At 43.0% G+C, this 15,154-nt stretch overlaps 1 protein-coding gene across 1 annotated transcript in view; it reads left to right on the top strand.

The window, feature by feature from the left end:
* Window positions 1-15,154, top strand: part of LOC149299422 (PDZ and LIM domain protein 7-like) — a 50,351-nt gene that overhangs the window by 30,247 nt on the left and 4,950 nt on the right. The window lies entirely within an intron of this gene.

The raw sequence follows: 15,154 nt of genomic DNA, 5'->3' as shown, positions 1-15,154 counted from the left end.
TGACGACCCGCTCACCTGTTTCACCCCAGGGCAAAGCATCCAAAAACTGTCAGTCCTTGGCGTTTGGGAGCGGACTTCCAGAACTCAGACACAAGGCCCTAGCGTAAGCTGGCTACACCGGCGGAGGTAGCAGGCGTTGCCACACCGCAACAAGTGCAACCAGGGGGGAGAAACTACCCTTACCATCAGGGACATTCGAGGCATGACACTAGCCAGGAAGCGAACTGGCATTGAAGAGAGACACTGGCACCACCACCAGCAGCAGCAGAATTGGGAAAGGCGAATGAGTGGGCAATTGACGACCCGCTCACCTGTTTCACCCCAGGGCAAAGCATCCAAGCACTGTCAGTCCTTGGCGTTTGGGAGCAGACCTACAGAACTCAGACACAAGGCCCTAGCATAAGCTAGCTACACCGGCGGAGGTAGCAGGCGTTGCCACACCGCAGCAAGTGCAACCAGGGGGAGAAACTACCTTAAACATTAGAGAGAAAAAATTTAACTTTCCAAGCTAAGAGCTGGGTAACCCAATTTGGGCAGATTGAATTTAAGAAAGGCAATCTGCTCCATCAGATGAGGTGCCATGCGTGAGCGCTGTGGACTCAGTATGTTTCCAGTCATAGAAAACACGCGCTCACTTTGAACAGTGGTTGGCGGACATGATAGAAGCTGCTGCGCAACCCATGAGAGTGCAGGCCACACACTCTTCTTTTCATCCCAGTAGCTAAGAGGATCAACATTAGGAGCAGAAGGAACTTCACAGAGGTAAAGTTTGACCATTTCAGCAGCACTACTCTCCTTTCTGCTGCTAGCTCTGTCAGATGGTCCAACTATACTGCCAAGTGCCTCTTCCCAAAACGCAGCTGCTCCACTCAGCTGTGTTGTGCTGCTTGTGGCACTGCTGCTGATGCTGCTGCTAGGGGTAGCAGACCACATCATCTCTTCCTCCTCCTGCACCTCTCCCTCCTCGGACAGCATTCCCATTTTACGCTGCCAGTCACGCACCTTGTTGACCAATTGCTCCCGGTAGCTACTGAGAACATTGAAATTCAAAGCTAGCTTTCCCTTAATTCTTGGATCACAAAGGCACGCTAGCATCATTTCGGGACTCTCTTCCATTCGCTTGCGAAGGTGTACTTTTAGCAGATCCTTCAGCTTCCTGACTATGGCTGCTACGTCAGGATGTAGAGTGCCACCTTGAACAGCCTCACGGTTTCCAAGGAACACATCCATCTTGCTGCCTAGATGGGAGAACACTGGGATTACCTGGGCCAGACTGGCAGTGTTTGAGCTTAAATTTTATGTGGCATCCCTGAATGGTTTAAGGACTGCCACTAGCTGGGCGATCACTGTCCAATCCTCCCTATTCAATGGAGAGGTAATCCCAATATTGTGCTCTGAGGCAAGATTATGGATTGCCCTCTGCTGCTCCAAAATCCTCTCTAGCATGTCTAACGTGGAGTTCCACCGTGTACTGACATCCTGACGTAGGCAGTGTACGGGAAGACCTGACCTCTCTTGCTCTTCCCTCAAAAGTTGGCTAGCCTTAACACTATGGTGAAAGTGCCCAGCGATCTTTCTGCAGCGGGACAGAACTACTGCTGCCACATTAGTTCCTTCTGACATTGCTGCCTTCACTACAAGATGGATGATGTGGGCTGCACAGCGCACACCAACAATATGACCATCTCGCAGCGCTTTCACCATATTGGCACCTCCGTCAGTTACCACAAAACCAACTTCAACATTGGTGCCCGCCTCTGCTCCCACCCAAAGGCTAAACATTTTCCTAATCGCATGCAGAATATTTTGGGAAGTGTGCTTTTCATCCATCACTTCTGCATGGAGAAGGAATGATCGGTAGCCTGCTGCAGCAACTTCCTTAGACACACCGGGCTGCCACCAGTGTGCTGTCAAAGAAAGAAAGGCATGCTGGGCGCTAGGTGCACTCCACAAATCTGTAGTGAAATGAACACACTGACCAGCAGCCTTGGAAAGCTCCTCTTTCACTGCTGCAACACAGGACCGATACAGCGAGGGGACAATGTTCCTGCTGAAAGTGGAACGTGACGGAACTGTGTATTGTGGAGCCACAGCCGCCATCAATTGTTTGAAAGGCTCCCCTTCAATCATGGAGAAGGATGCCCCTCCAACAGCAATGAACTGACCAATAAGTCGCGTTACTTTATTGGCCTGCTGTTTGGGCATCGTTCTCTTGGAGTGGAATGCCCCAAATTCTTCCAGGGTGGGCTGGGCATGCAGTGCTCCAACCTGCCTTGGTCTCTGGCTGCCAGCACTAGTTGCTGCTGCTGCTGCTGCTGCTATTGGCTCAGAAGAAGAAGCTGTTGGGGTTTTTCCACGGCCACCAGCTATGCTGCCTGCACTAAGTTTTACCTCTGCATCTTTCCCCAATAGCACAGCGTTGTGTTGAGTGCTGAGGTGATGCTTCATGCTAGCACTGGTAAAATGGCCAGACACTTTCCCTCTGCTTATTAGCTTCCCACAATGTTTGCACTTTCCATAGCGCCCTTCTTCAACATTTTCAAAGTGCTCCCAAATTGGGGCGCGCATAGCCTTGGAGTGTGCCTTGGGTGCTGCTCTTACTGCTCGGGGTGGATGAACAGAGGCAGAACTAGTGGTGGTGGGACTGGTGGTAACAGTACTGGCCATAGTGGGACTGCTAATTGCTTTAGATTTGCTAGGTTTTGCTGCTGCTGCTGGTGGTGGTGATGGTGATGATCGTAGCGGAGAAGGTGGAGGCTCAGGGGAAAATTGTGCACTAGTCATTTGGACACTGCTCCCTGAGGAATCTGATTCCTGACCACTCATCTCCTCTACTTCCTCTGGCTCATAGTCTAGCTCTTCATTAGCCAGATCGAATGGAATTCCTGCTAGGCTGGAGCTAAGACTGATATCGTCGTGAGACTCGTGACTAGTAGTAGTGCGAGCAGGAAGAATAGACTCTGCACTTGGCCTCTCAGTCTCAGGCTCCTCTGCTACCTCGCTAGGTGGAGTTCCACTATGTGTAGCCCTCTCTCTAACTGTCTTTACAAAAATTTTGTAAGGACTTGGTGGCTTGCTAGAGGTACTAGGAGGACATGGCGTGGCGGTACCAGTGGGAACAGTAGGCGCAGCACTAGTGGTGGTAGAGGCGGGGGTGGTGGTGGTGGTGGTTTTCCCTACAAAGGAATGAGATCGCTTTGGTTTGGGACCCCTCTGAGTCTTGCTGCTAATTTGGCTCTGCTTGGTACCTTGCATGCTGCTGGTGGATGGGGAAGATGCTGCTTGGGGCAAAAGGCACTTCTTTTTAGTCACTGGGCTGGTACTACTTGTGCTACCCTTTAACTTTGAACGTGCTTCTGGTGCTTTAGGCTTTCCGTAAAAAACCATAGAGCTTGTGGGCCTAGCCGCACTACTACTGCCTGCTTTTGGTGCCTTTCCTTTACTTGATGATCCTTCAAGCAATGCTTCCCCAAATGATAAGCGAGAGCTTGGCCTACTTGGCCGACTAGACTGACGCAAAGGCTGCATCTTAGAGCTGGTGGTGGTGCTGGTGGTGGTGCTGGTGGTGGTGGTGGTGGTGGTAGATGGAGCTTGTCCCTCCTTAGTCCCAAAAGGAGGATCCATTTCAAATTTTGTGTTGTGTGTGTAGTGTAGTGTAGTGTAGTGTAGTGTAGTGTAGTGTTTAAAAAACTATAAAAAAAAAAATAAAAAAATAAAAATAAAAAAAAGGAAAAACGAATTAAAGACAAAAAAATTAGAGGAAGTTCTCTTCAGTGCTACTGCTTAAAAAGTAAAACTATGCACTACTGCACTGTGCTGTGTGCAATCTGCCAAAATCCTAAAGTTATTGAAATTATTAACTCAAGATTAACTATTTAATAACTAGCAGTATTTTATTTTTAATTTGAATTTACACGGGCCTAAGAGCTTAGCCTACCACTATGCTAGCCTAAAGCTATATTTCCTTACTATAAGTCTACCTCTAGGCAGACGCTCTCAAACCCACTAAGCTAAAGTGAGGTTAAATCAGATTCAGTATATGATTTATTAATTAATATTAAGTTATATAATATTAATAGATTAGAACTAATTTACTTATATATTATGTATTATAGATAGAAGAATATAGATTATGAATTAGAATTTAGAATTAGAATTACTTATATTATAGATTATGAATTAGAATATTATTATTTATAATATATTATAGATTAAGATTAAAGAAGATTAGAATTATTTTAGTACTACAGCTAGTAGCTTGAAGCTTTGCTTAGTACAGCTCGTCACAGTCAATTTTTCTTGAAAAGAATTAGAAATAAAATAAAATGTCACAGCAAAACAGTTATCTTCACTGCTTGCTGCACTCACTAGCCCAACAAGTTCACTTCACTGATGGACTGAGGTGAGCAAAACACTAAGGGTACTTTTAATAAAATTGAAATAAAATGTAAAATAAATGAGAAAATCTTTGCAAAACAGTTAACGTCACTGCTTGCTGATCAAAAAAAAACACAGCACTTATGCGGCTGCACTCACTAGCCCAACAAGTTCACTTCACTGATGGACTGAGGTGAGCAAAACAAATGAAATAAAATGAAAGATTAATTAAGAAAAATTGACTTGGTCTCTTACTGTTGCTAAAACAAAGCACAAACTATAGAGCTGCAGCACCAGTACTAATAAGATTAGCTGAACTATACGCTAGTAGTAATTAATTAATATTATTACTTTTATTTATAGCTAATTTAATTAACTATTAAGATAAGAAAGAATTAGAGAATTATTGATATTACTGATTTTAGATTAGACACTAGTAGATGTTCTGAATGTCTACAGTACACTCTACACTAGTATACTATTACTAACTATAACTGACAAATATATATATAATTTTATAATGAATTCAATTATTAATTATATTAATTAATATTACTGATTTTAAATTAGACACTAGTAGATGAATGTCTACAGTACACTCTACACTAGTATACTATAGTATATATATATATATATGACTGACAAATATATATATATATATATAATATTATAATGAACTATTAAATTATAGATTCTATTAAATTGTAATTTATAAATTCTATTTAATTTATTTAAGCAGGACAGGCAATAGGCACTAGTGCCAGCCCAGGGCAAGGGCACCCCAGTGCCACTGAGGCACTGGGTGCACTGTCAACTCAACAGCACTTACACTAAAGTTGATGACAAATTAATTTAAAAAAAATTAAATTAATCAAATTATTATTATTAAATATATTAATTAAGTAGCACTGAAGTGAGGATGAAGTACACAGTGAGAAATGGCAGGCTAAGGCTTACCAGTCTCACACAGAACAGAACAATCTCTCTCTGTAACGCTCGGATGCAGCACAGCAGTGTTGCCAAAGCAGTCACAGCGAAAAATGAATGGATCTCTCAGGCAAGCTCTGGTCTTATAAAGGCGCCTTCAGAATTAAAAAAACAGCAGCACAGGCATTGGACGAGACCCTTAGCGTTACGTCACAAGAGTGAGCTGATTGGACAGACGAGGATCAGCTCACTCCTGTTTGAAATTTTGGCGGTTGCGCGGCAAAAACGAAGACGATCACGAAGAATCTTCGAATCTTCGTGATTGTGAGTCTTCGTCTTCGCCTACGGTTTGCCGGCACTGTATTCTGTTCTACGTTCCTTCGGAACGAACAAAAAAACGGCCTCTTCGTGCTCGTTTTCATGTTCGCCCGAAGACGAATGCACAAGTCTAATTATTGGCCATTCTGTCTTTGCAGTTTTCTTCAAGTTTCTTGCTATAAGGTGTTTCATGGCCATGAAGTTCCGAATCACCAAGGATTTTTTTATTTATTTAAGGACAGGCTATGTAAGTTTCAATGTAATAGAGCTGTCAGCTTCTTGGGAGGAAAGTAATTTTTGTCAAGTCTGATATTACAAAGAAGACCTTTTGCTAAGTGACTACAATCTTCTTGCAATCCCACCATATGTGTGTAAAGCTCCCAATGCTTTTGTTGTATCTCCAGCACATCTGGGATAATGCTGGATCAAACTTGTGTATTGTTAGTGGTACATAATGCCATCTATTCAGTTGAAGTTTCTGAATAGACATAAGACCAACATCTTGATCAATTGCTGTTCCCAAGTCTTCTTGCAAGCTTTTCCATGCTGGAGGAAGAATTGTGTGAACACCAACTTCACATTTCTTAAGGACCTTGTTCTAGGATATGGTGTAAAATATTTTTCCAACCTGAATCAACAGATTTGTGTTCATAGGGTTAAATAAGTGAAGGTTAATACAGTGCATAATCCTGGTGAAACGTGACATAAAATGTAGTAAACAACATAACCATTTGATTTATGAAAAAAGGTGAGGAGAGCCCTGCTTAAACAAGCTTACAATCCAGAAGGAGTATATTACACGAGAGGTAAAAGTGCCACTGTGGGAAAGGAGCAGCCACACTACTATAAGTACCGTATTTGCTCGATTATAAGACGAGGTTTTTTTCAGAGCAAATGCTCTGAAAAATACCCCTCGTCTTCTAATCGGGGTCGTCTTCTAATCAGACCTCAAATAGAGTCTGATTAGGAGACTAAGATCCAGATCCCCCGCACCGCTGCAGGGGACCTGGATCCTCCTGTCTCACCCCCCCCCCCCCATCATACACACTTACCGGTGCTTCCTGCTGTATTGCCGGGGCAGCGGGTTGACGTCTACGCGATCCGCGTAGACAACGTCCGCTGCAGCCGGAAGGAGGTGTGGCTAGCAGCGGGGGTTGTCTGCGTCCGTCGCGTAGACCTTCCCCGACTGTCAGAGATCTCTGATCTCTGACAGCCGGGGAAAGTATACGCGACGGACGCATACAAACCCCCGCTGCCAACTCCACCTCCTTCCGGCTGCAGCAGAAGGCGACGTCAACCCGCTGCCCCGGCTGGAAGCACCGGTAAGAGAGGGCTGAGAGGGGAGAGAGGAGAGAGGAGAGGGGAGGGAGAGAGTGTGTGTGTGTGTGTTAGTTAAATGGGGGCATAGGGCATTTCTGGAGTGGCGTTAAGGGGGCATTTAATAGAGCACTCTGCCTCCTGAAATGCCTTATACCTCCCTATATGCCACTCTGCCCCATAATATGCCTTTTAACCCCCTAAATGCCAGAGTGGCATATAGGGGTATAAGGCATTTCTGGAGGCAGAGTGCTCTATACAATGCCTTTTAACTCCCTTAATGCCACTCTGCCTCCTGAAATGCCTTATACCTCCCTATATGCCACTCTGCCCCATAATATGCATTTTAACCCCCTAAATGCCAGAATGGGATATAGGGGTATAAGGCATTTCTGGAGGCAGAGTGGCATATAGGGGGTCAAAAGGCATACCATGGGGCACAGTGGCATATAGAGGGTTAAAAGGCATATCATGGGCCACAGTGCCATATTGGTGTGGCAAGCCTGGGGGCAGATGTGCGTAACTGGGGGACAGGCTGGAAAATACAAGAAATAAAAACAAAAAAAATATTTTTCTCAATCATAGCTTTTATTAAAAAAAATAGTTTACATGAATTAACATTTACTGGTAAAACTTTTTTCCTTTAGGGTCGTCTTATATTCAGGCTTTTTCTTTTTTCCTAAGTTAATATTCAGATTTTGGGGGGTCGTCTTATAATCAGGGTCGTCTTATAATCGAGCAAATACGGTATTGTCTGAAGGGAGGAAAGATAAAGGAAGATGTGAGGAAGGGCGTTTAGGCGTGAGTTTGTAGGCATGCCTAAAGACGTGGATCTTGAGGGATTTTTGAAGGATCAAAGGCAGGGGTAAGACGGATAGTTTGGGAGAGGGGAAGGGATTCCAGAGGATAGGGGCAGCCCTTTAGAAATCTTGCAAGTGTGCATGAGAACTAGAAATCGGAGCACAGGACAGACTGAGATCATTGTATGAGCGGAGAGAGGCCAAGTGGGGTGTGTTTGGAGATAAGTAGGAAATGCACAGGGGAATGACTATGAAGAGCTTTGAATGTAAGAATGAATCCTGAGGCGCACATGCAGCCATTGTAGAGACTGTCAGAGGGGAGAGGTGTTAGTAAAAAGATCGGTGAGGACGATAAGTCTGGCATCAGCCAATATCATTCTCAAAATCAGTGCTAGCTTTAACAATGTTTTTTTGTGGGGGGGGTGCTTTCAGAAAGCAATCTGACACCCTTGCTTATAAAGGAATGTCGGCTTTCGAGAATTCTATTGTCATTGTAAGTGAATTTGCCTAGATGACCATATATGGGCATTTACATCTCAGACGCGGAGAGTGTTGTGTGGCGTCGGGATATCTTCCAGCAAATGGAATTGGGGAGAAATGTTTGTGTAAAATTATGTACCTTGGGGGGAGAAATATGTTCATAATCTAATTCATTATTAGCTAGCTACACAAGATCACACAAAAAAGATGTTTGCTCCTTTGCTTTGTATTCAACGGTTTGCAAGGGAGGGAAAATGCTGCTTGTGTACCCTTACCCAATACTTGAATAGCTACTCCGAAGAAAAGCTGTATGCACCATGTGTTCTGGAAAGCTAGGCTTTTAAAGCCACACTCTCTGGGGTTAGTATGAAAAGCTGTTAGAAAACCTTTTACAACATGAATTAACTCCTCTCCTTACGAAGGAGCCTGTAGCAATGTTGCAGAATAAACCAGGTCACTGGCACCCGTGAGTTACATTCTCTCGGTAAGGGTGCAGACAAGGGCACATGACAAGTAGAACCGTGACTATAATTCCTAGACAGGGTTAAATCTGGGTTCTATCCACATTCCAACTATGTCAAAAGAAAAATGTGTTTCTATGCGCAGCCCAAAGCAGCTGGTACAAGGGGCAGGCTGAGAGCGCAGGGCTTTGTGTTCACATCCTCCTGCTAAAATGTAATTCTGTGTCTGCCCCCGCACTCCTCCTGACCATGTGCAGGACAGATGTTGCACAGATGTTTTGCTGATTAGGTGGCAGGCAGCTGGGCATTTAACCCTTACAAATATTTTTTACATTTCTACATTTCTTTTGATCTTTACATGTACACATATTTTGATGAACATGCCAGGTAATGCAGGATTTAAGATGACCAATCCATCTAACTTTTCCTACTGTATTACTCCCATTGGTGCTTCAAGCAGGTAATCCCTAGGATATAGGCGATGTAGTCATAAAAAGCCTTATGCCCCAGCAAGTGCGCTGTGAATCTCAAATTATGGACCACATCAAATAATATCAAATTAAATAGAACACCAAATTGAACCAATAAACTACACGAATGCCACCCATTCCAATAAGGCCCCCGATGCGTAAAAAAAACTACAAAATGTTTGACCCAGTGCCAAAGTCATCCTTTTCCTCCAATAACAAAAAAAACATATCATTAATTGTTGAGTAATTCAGTTACGTGGTTGTATCTGCAATTACATTGGAGGGTTACTGTCAACAATGATCCTGATGAAGAATTACAACTGACAGAGGTCTGGAAATACATTTGGTGCGCACACACGATTAACTCCGAACAACCATCCGGAGGAAACTAGCACTCTGTGAAGTGGGATGGATATAAATGCCATAAAGGGAACAGAAGGACTATCCAGTATAGAGAGCTATGTTGTTTTTAAAGTGAGCTGTATCTAACACTGGCTTGTGGCGAAAATGCTTGCTCTCCCCTGATTTACAGTTTAAAGTTCAGTATTGGAAACATCCATTCCTGTTTCTGATGAACGTCGATTTATTTATTTATTTATTTATTTTTACTATTTTCTAAATATTTGTCCCAATGAATAATTATTTAATCATGTTATCTTTTGCCTTGTTGATCATGTTTGCCATGTCACATGATACAAAATCATGCACTTAGAGGTTCTTCCCCTCGGAACTGACAAGGCTTTTAGTTGTTTTACATGAAACCTTTAGAAAAAAAAATAAAATGACAGGTCTGCTAAGAAATAATTGCTTAGCATACTAGAGAGTGCAGTAGATGGTTTGTCTAAGTGAAACAGCACCCATTAAAATGAGGCAGAAATAAATTAATATGCTCATAAAATAGTTATAAATACTGTATTTTATACCTGATATAAACCAGATCATGGCTAATACACAGTGTTGTACCAGTATTTACTTTTGGGGCCACCCAAAGAGCAGAGCCCCAGTCCTCTCCACTTCGGTGGTCGGCGTCTCTGGCACAATAAAAGAAATGGAATGCCAGGATACACTGCCATATTCTGGCGCTCTTTATCTTAAAGGCCCATAGAGGCTGTGCTGAGCCTGCACAGGTTCCATAGTGTAAATTGGTCAGTTGGGGAGATCAAAAATCTCCCTTGTTACTGTCCCATTGTACAACACCCCCCTGAACCTGCTGCCCTAGAGCTGGGCTTGAACGGCATTGCGACTACACATAATAAAAGAACAATAAATTAACAAATAAACAATTTAAAAGAATTGAATGGAAATTATTCTAGTAGATATGCGATGTCACACCCAAGCACTGGATAAACTGAAGGAGCCATCTAAGCATTCTGATTCACAATGGCAAAAATGCAGCAATCAACAGGAACATTCCATTGGTTGCTATGGTGATTGCTGCCACTTTGCACCAGAATTACTCTTTATACATAACCCAATGTATTGAGTACTTCATGTGTCATAAAGTGTATGTGTATTTATATATACTCTATTGATACTATTTATCATCTCCATATGTTGGATAACGTACACCAGGGGTCCTCAAACTTTTTAAACAGGGGGCCAGTTCACGGTCCCTCAGACCGTTGGAGGGCCGAACTATAGTATGTTCCCCCACAGGCATACAGCCTCCAGCCATACAGTATGGCTGGGGGCTGTATGGCTGTGTACTGCCCCATTTCAGTGTTCCGACCACCGCTCCGGCCATAGCAGGACCGGAGGATCGGTGGTCAGAACACCGAAGGGACGCGCTGCTGGTAAACACTTACCTCCAGCGCGCGTCCTTGCTTCTTCTCTTCTCTTCTTCTCCGCTCCTCCTCGTCGGTTGCCATGGGTGCACGCATGGGACGTCAGTGACGTCGCTGCTTGCGCCTGCTCCCGGCGGTCCCCGCGTTTTTAAAGTAAACGCGTGCCGCAGGGACTTCACAGAGGCATCCTTGTGTTCCGAAAGCATCTTTCGGAACACATGGATGCCCTGAGGCAAAAACACCCGGCGGGCCGGGTAAATGCGCTCCGCGGGCCGCAGTTTGAGGACCCCAGACGTACACCAATCATGAAAGTCACTTTAACCCCTTAATGACAATTGCCGGTCCTGGCACGGCACGGAAAAGCATGTGCTTTACGACAATTGACGTGCCAGGACCGGCACGTCTTTAAACGGGTGCAGAAAGCGATCTACTATCGCTTTCTGCACCCAAAAAGCGTTGCTGAATGCCTCGACCTCGAGGCATTCAGCAACGCCGCGATCGGCACGAAGGGGCCATCTCTGGCCCCTCCACGGGGCGTCAACATCCGCCATACTTTGTATGGCGGCGGACGCCCGTTTTAAAAGCGTTTAGGAGGCGATCGACGATCGCCTCCTAAACTTAAATGGTGTCGCTGGAATGCCTCGATCAGGAGGCATCCAGCGACACCAAACACTAACCTTTTGATGGGCTGTGACCGCTCCGGAGAGCGGTCACAGCCGCAGCTGCCGGCAATCTTCGCCATCAAGGAAGATGGCCGCCGTCCTGTAACAGGAACCACAAATTTTAAAAGTTCGGTAGATGGTCCAGACCATCTAGAGAACTTTGGCTCCACTTGCAGGTTGAATACAGGTACTGCATTCACCATGCAAGTCAATGGAGCCCAGCTTTCTAATCACAGTGTGATTAGTAAAAATAAATTAAAAAATAAAATAAAATTAATAATAATTAGAAAAAAATAGTAAAAAAACAGTAAAATGTAAAAATCATTTCCCACTGATGTCACTATCAGGGGAACCTCCAAGTTGAAAAAAATGTTAAATTTTTTTAAAAAAAAAAAAAAAAAAAAAAATATATATATATATAAAATATATATTTTTGTGAGCAAGTCCTAAAATTAGCATATTAGCTTAAAACAATTCTCGCATGGAAAGAGTTAAAATACTGGCATATTAAATGCCCGTGGGGTGTCTACTTTTAAAAAATGTATGATTTTATGGGGTAAATTGAATGGGCCGGGTTCAACAACGTCCCAATTAACACGGGGGGAAGGATGGCCACACATCTAATTTCCAATTAGAAAAATGCACACGTACCAAATGTGGCCTTTTAGTTCCCCCAAAAAATGACACACCCATGCATGTGGGGTATCACTGCACTCAGGAGATGTTGCTGAACACATTATGGGGTGTCGTGTGACAGCGGCATATACCAGGAGCTGTAAATTCATACATAAAGTAGGTGTGTGTGGGAAAAATACACACACAAAAATATTACTGCAAACTTTGAAAAAATGCTGGTGGTAAAATATGTGCATGCAAAGAGTTAAAATACCAGCATTTAAAATACCCTGTGGTGTCTAGTTTTGAAAAATATATGGTTTTGTTGGGCACACTGAAATGGCCCGGCTCAAAGATGTACCAAATAGGGCATGGGCAGTGGATCCCAAATGCCAAAGTTCAACATTGAAAAAAGCGCATGCCCCAAATGTGGCCCTTTTGCCCCAAAACAGCCAGGCAAAATCATTCATGTGAGGTATCGCTGTACTCAGGAGATGTTGCTGAACACATATTGGGGTGTTTTGTGATAGTGACATATACGAGAACATTTTAATTCATACCTGAATTAAAATGTGTGTGGAAAACCAAATGCAAAAAAATGACTACCACAAAGTTTGACAAAGACTGGTGGTAGATATGGTGCATGGAAAGAGTTAAAATACTAGCATTTGAAATACCCTGGGGTGTCTAGTTTTAAAAAATATATGGGTTTATTGGGCACACTGAAATGGCCCGGCTCAAAGATGTACCAAATAGGGCATGGGCAGTGGATCCCCAAATGCCAAAGTTCAACATTGAAAAATGCGCATGCCCCAAATGTGGCCCTTTTGCCCCCAAACAGCCAGGCAAAATCATTCATGTGGGGTATCGCTGCGCTCAGGAGATGTTGCTGAACACATATTGGGGTGTTTTGTGATAGTGACATAAACTAGAACATTTTAATTCATACCTGAAGTAAAATGTGTATGACAAAACAAATGCAAAAAAATGACTACCATAAAGTTTGACAAAGACTGGTGGTAGATATGGTGCATGGAAAGAGTTAAAATACTAGCATTTGGAATACCCTGGGCTGTCTAGTTTTCAAAAATATATGACTTGATGGGGTAAATTGCATTGGCCGGGTTCAAAGATACCCAAAATGGCACATGGGGGGAAGAATTACCAGATTTGGAAAAAATGGCTTTGAAATAGCAAAACGCTACCTGTACTTATTGCCCCATAATGGGTAGAAAAAAGCAAAAAAACATAAAAACATTGGGTATTTCTAAACTCAGGACAAATAGTAGAATCTATTTAGCAGGTTTTTTCATTACCTTTTATAGATGAGTAAAAGATTTTTCAACTAAAAGTTAGAAACAGTCATTTTTTTCTAAATTTTGCACCATGTTTTATAATTTTTTTAATAGTAAATAATATGATACAATCAAAACAATGTCATCTAAAGAAAGCCCTTCTTGTCCTGAAAAAAACAATATCTAATGTGTGTGGGTTCAGTAAACGGGAAAGAAGAAAATTACAGCTAAACACAAGCAGCGCAGAAATGTTAAAAAGGCCATTGTCACAAAGGGTACAAAAAGTAAAATCAGCCTTTGTCTCGAAGGGGTTAATCATTTCCTCATTTAGGACACTGTGCAGAATAGCATGGAGCTAACCAGTGGCAGGAAAGCACTTGCATTGAAATCGGACTTATTAGACCCCTGGAGTTTTCCTCAAACCAGCGCTGGAGCTGATTGGCAGTAAATATATGATGAAAAGGGCAAATGCATATAGGAGGATTGTGAAAAATTTTGAACCCCGCCATACATTTCTTGGTTGCATGCAAAGGGACCGCTCAGCTATCATGTGCATTACACTGTGTCCCTTTTACAGATTTGTATTTTATTTCATCACTTCAGCAAACCAATATCAGTATAATGGTTATAAATATTTGTTATTTAATGCAGAAAACAATAGATTACATCTTCATACAGTGACGTACGTTTGTTTTAAAACCGCAATGGAAAAAATATTTTCCTAAAATATCATTAAATCTCTTTTGAATTATTGTGATCTTACACAACGCTAGGAAAACTTGCAACAACACGGCTTCCTAGAATGAGAAAGACCATGGTGTGTACCCCGAGGTGGGACAAATGTGCTTTTATGGTATTATGGTAACATTTCATCATAATGGATGTTTGCTGTATTCATCTCCAAATGTTTATGAGAATAAAGAGACTATCTTTCCAAAAGGGGAGCACTTGGGAGGTACGTATCACATCTGATCCATCCATACGATGCGCTGTATGAAGGTCGCTCACTGCTAGGTTATGCACAGATCAGACAAGCTGGGGACTGCTGGTTCAGCTGACCTCAGCGATTCTGTGTTCAGCAGCTCCCTGTGCTCCATGCAGAGCAAAAAATTTATGGATAGTACCTGGCATAAGACAGCTTGACCTACACTGAACATGTGCATTTATTCACCACAGTGGGCCTCGGGACATTGATGAAATTCACTTGCATTACAGAGGGCAAAAGATTGATGTATATTGTCATGTGACACAGCTTCTTTTTGTGTCGCTAAATTCTAATCTTTGTAGGAAAGAAGCAATAATACAGAGCTCCACCAAATTCCTTCCTTGCACCCCTCATTTGTGGGGGGGGGGCACTAACAGGGTGCAGCGCAGGACATTATATGTGCCCTGCTAGCACATGTACGGTGGCTTCATTCTCCCTGGGCTGCAGAATATATTTGGAGAATGATCTTGTATACCCTCCCACCCAGACCATAACCCCCCCCCAGTAACACAGAATTAAGGCCCGGGACAGTCACTCGCCCCAACTGAAATGAAGACACAGGGAGGGGAAAACATCTTCAATTAATGTTTGTTTGTTTTTTTCTTTTTAAACTATGTTGATGTAGCCCAAGGCAATGCGAACAAGCCAAAACAATGCATAGAC

Source organism: Sceloporus occidentalis, unplaced genomic scaffold (genome assembly GCF_023333645.1).
Source record: "Sceloporus occidentalis isolate IW3139 unplaced genomic scaffold, rSceOcc1.0.p SCAF_28, whole genome shotgun sequence".
NCBI lineage: Eukaryota > Metazoa > Chordata > Lepidosauria > Squamata > Phrynosomatidae > Sceloporus > Sceloporus occidentalis.
This window is presented reverse-complemented; position numbering and strand designations above follow the sequence as displayed.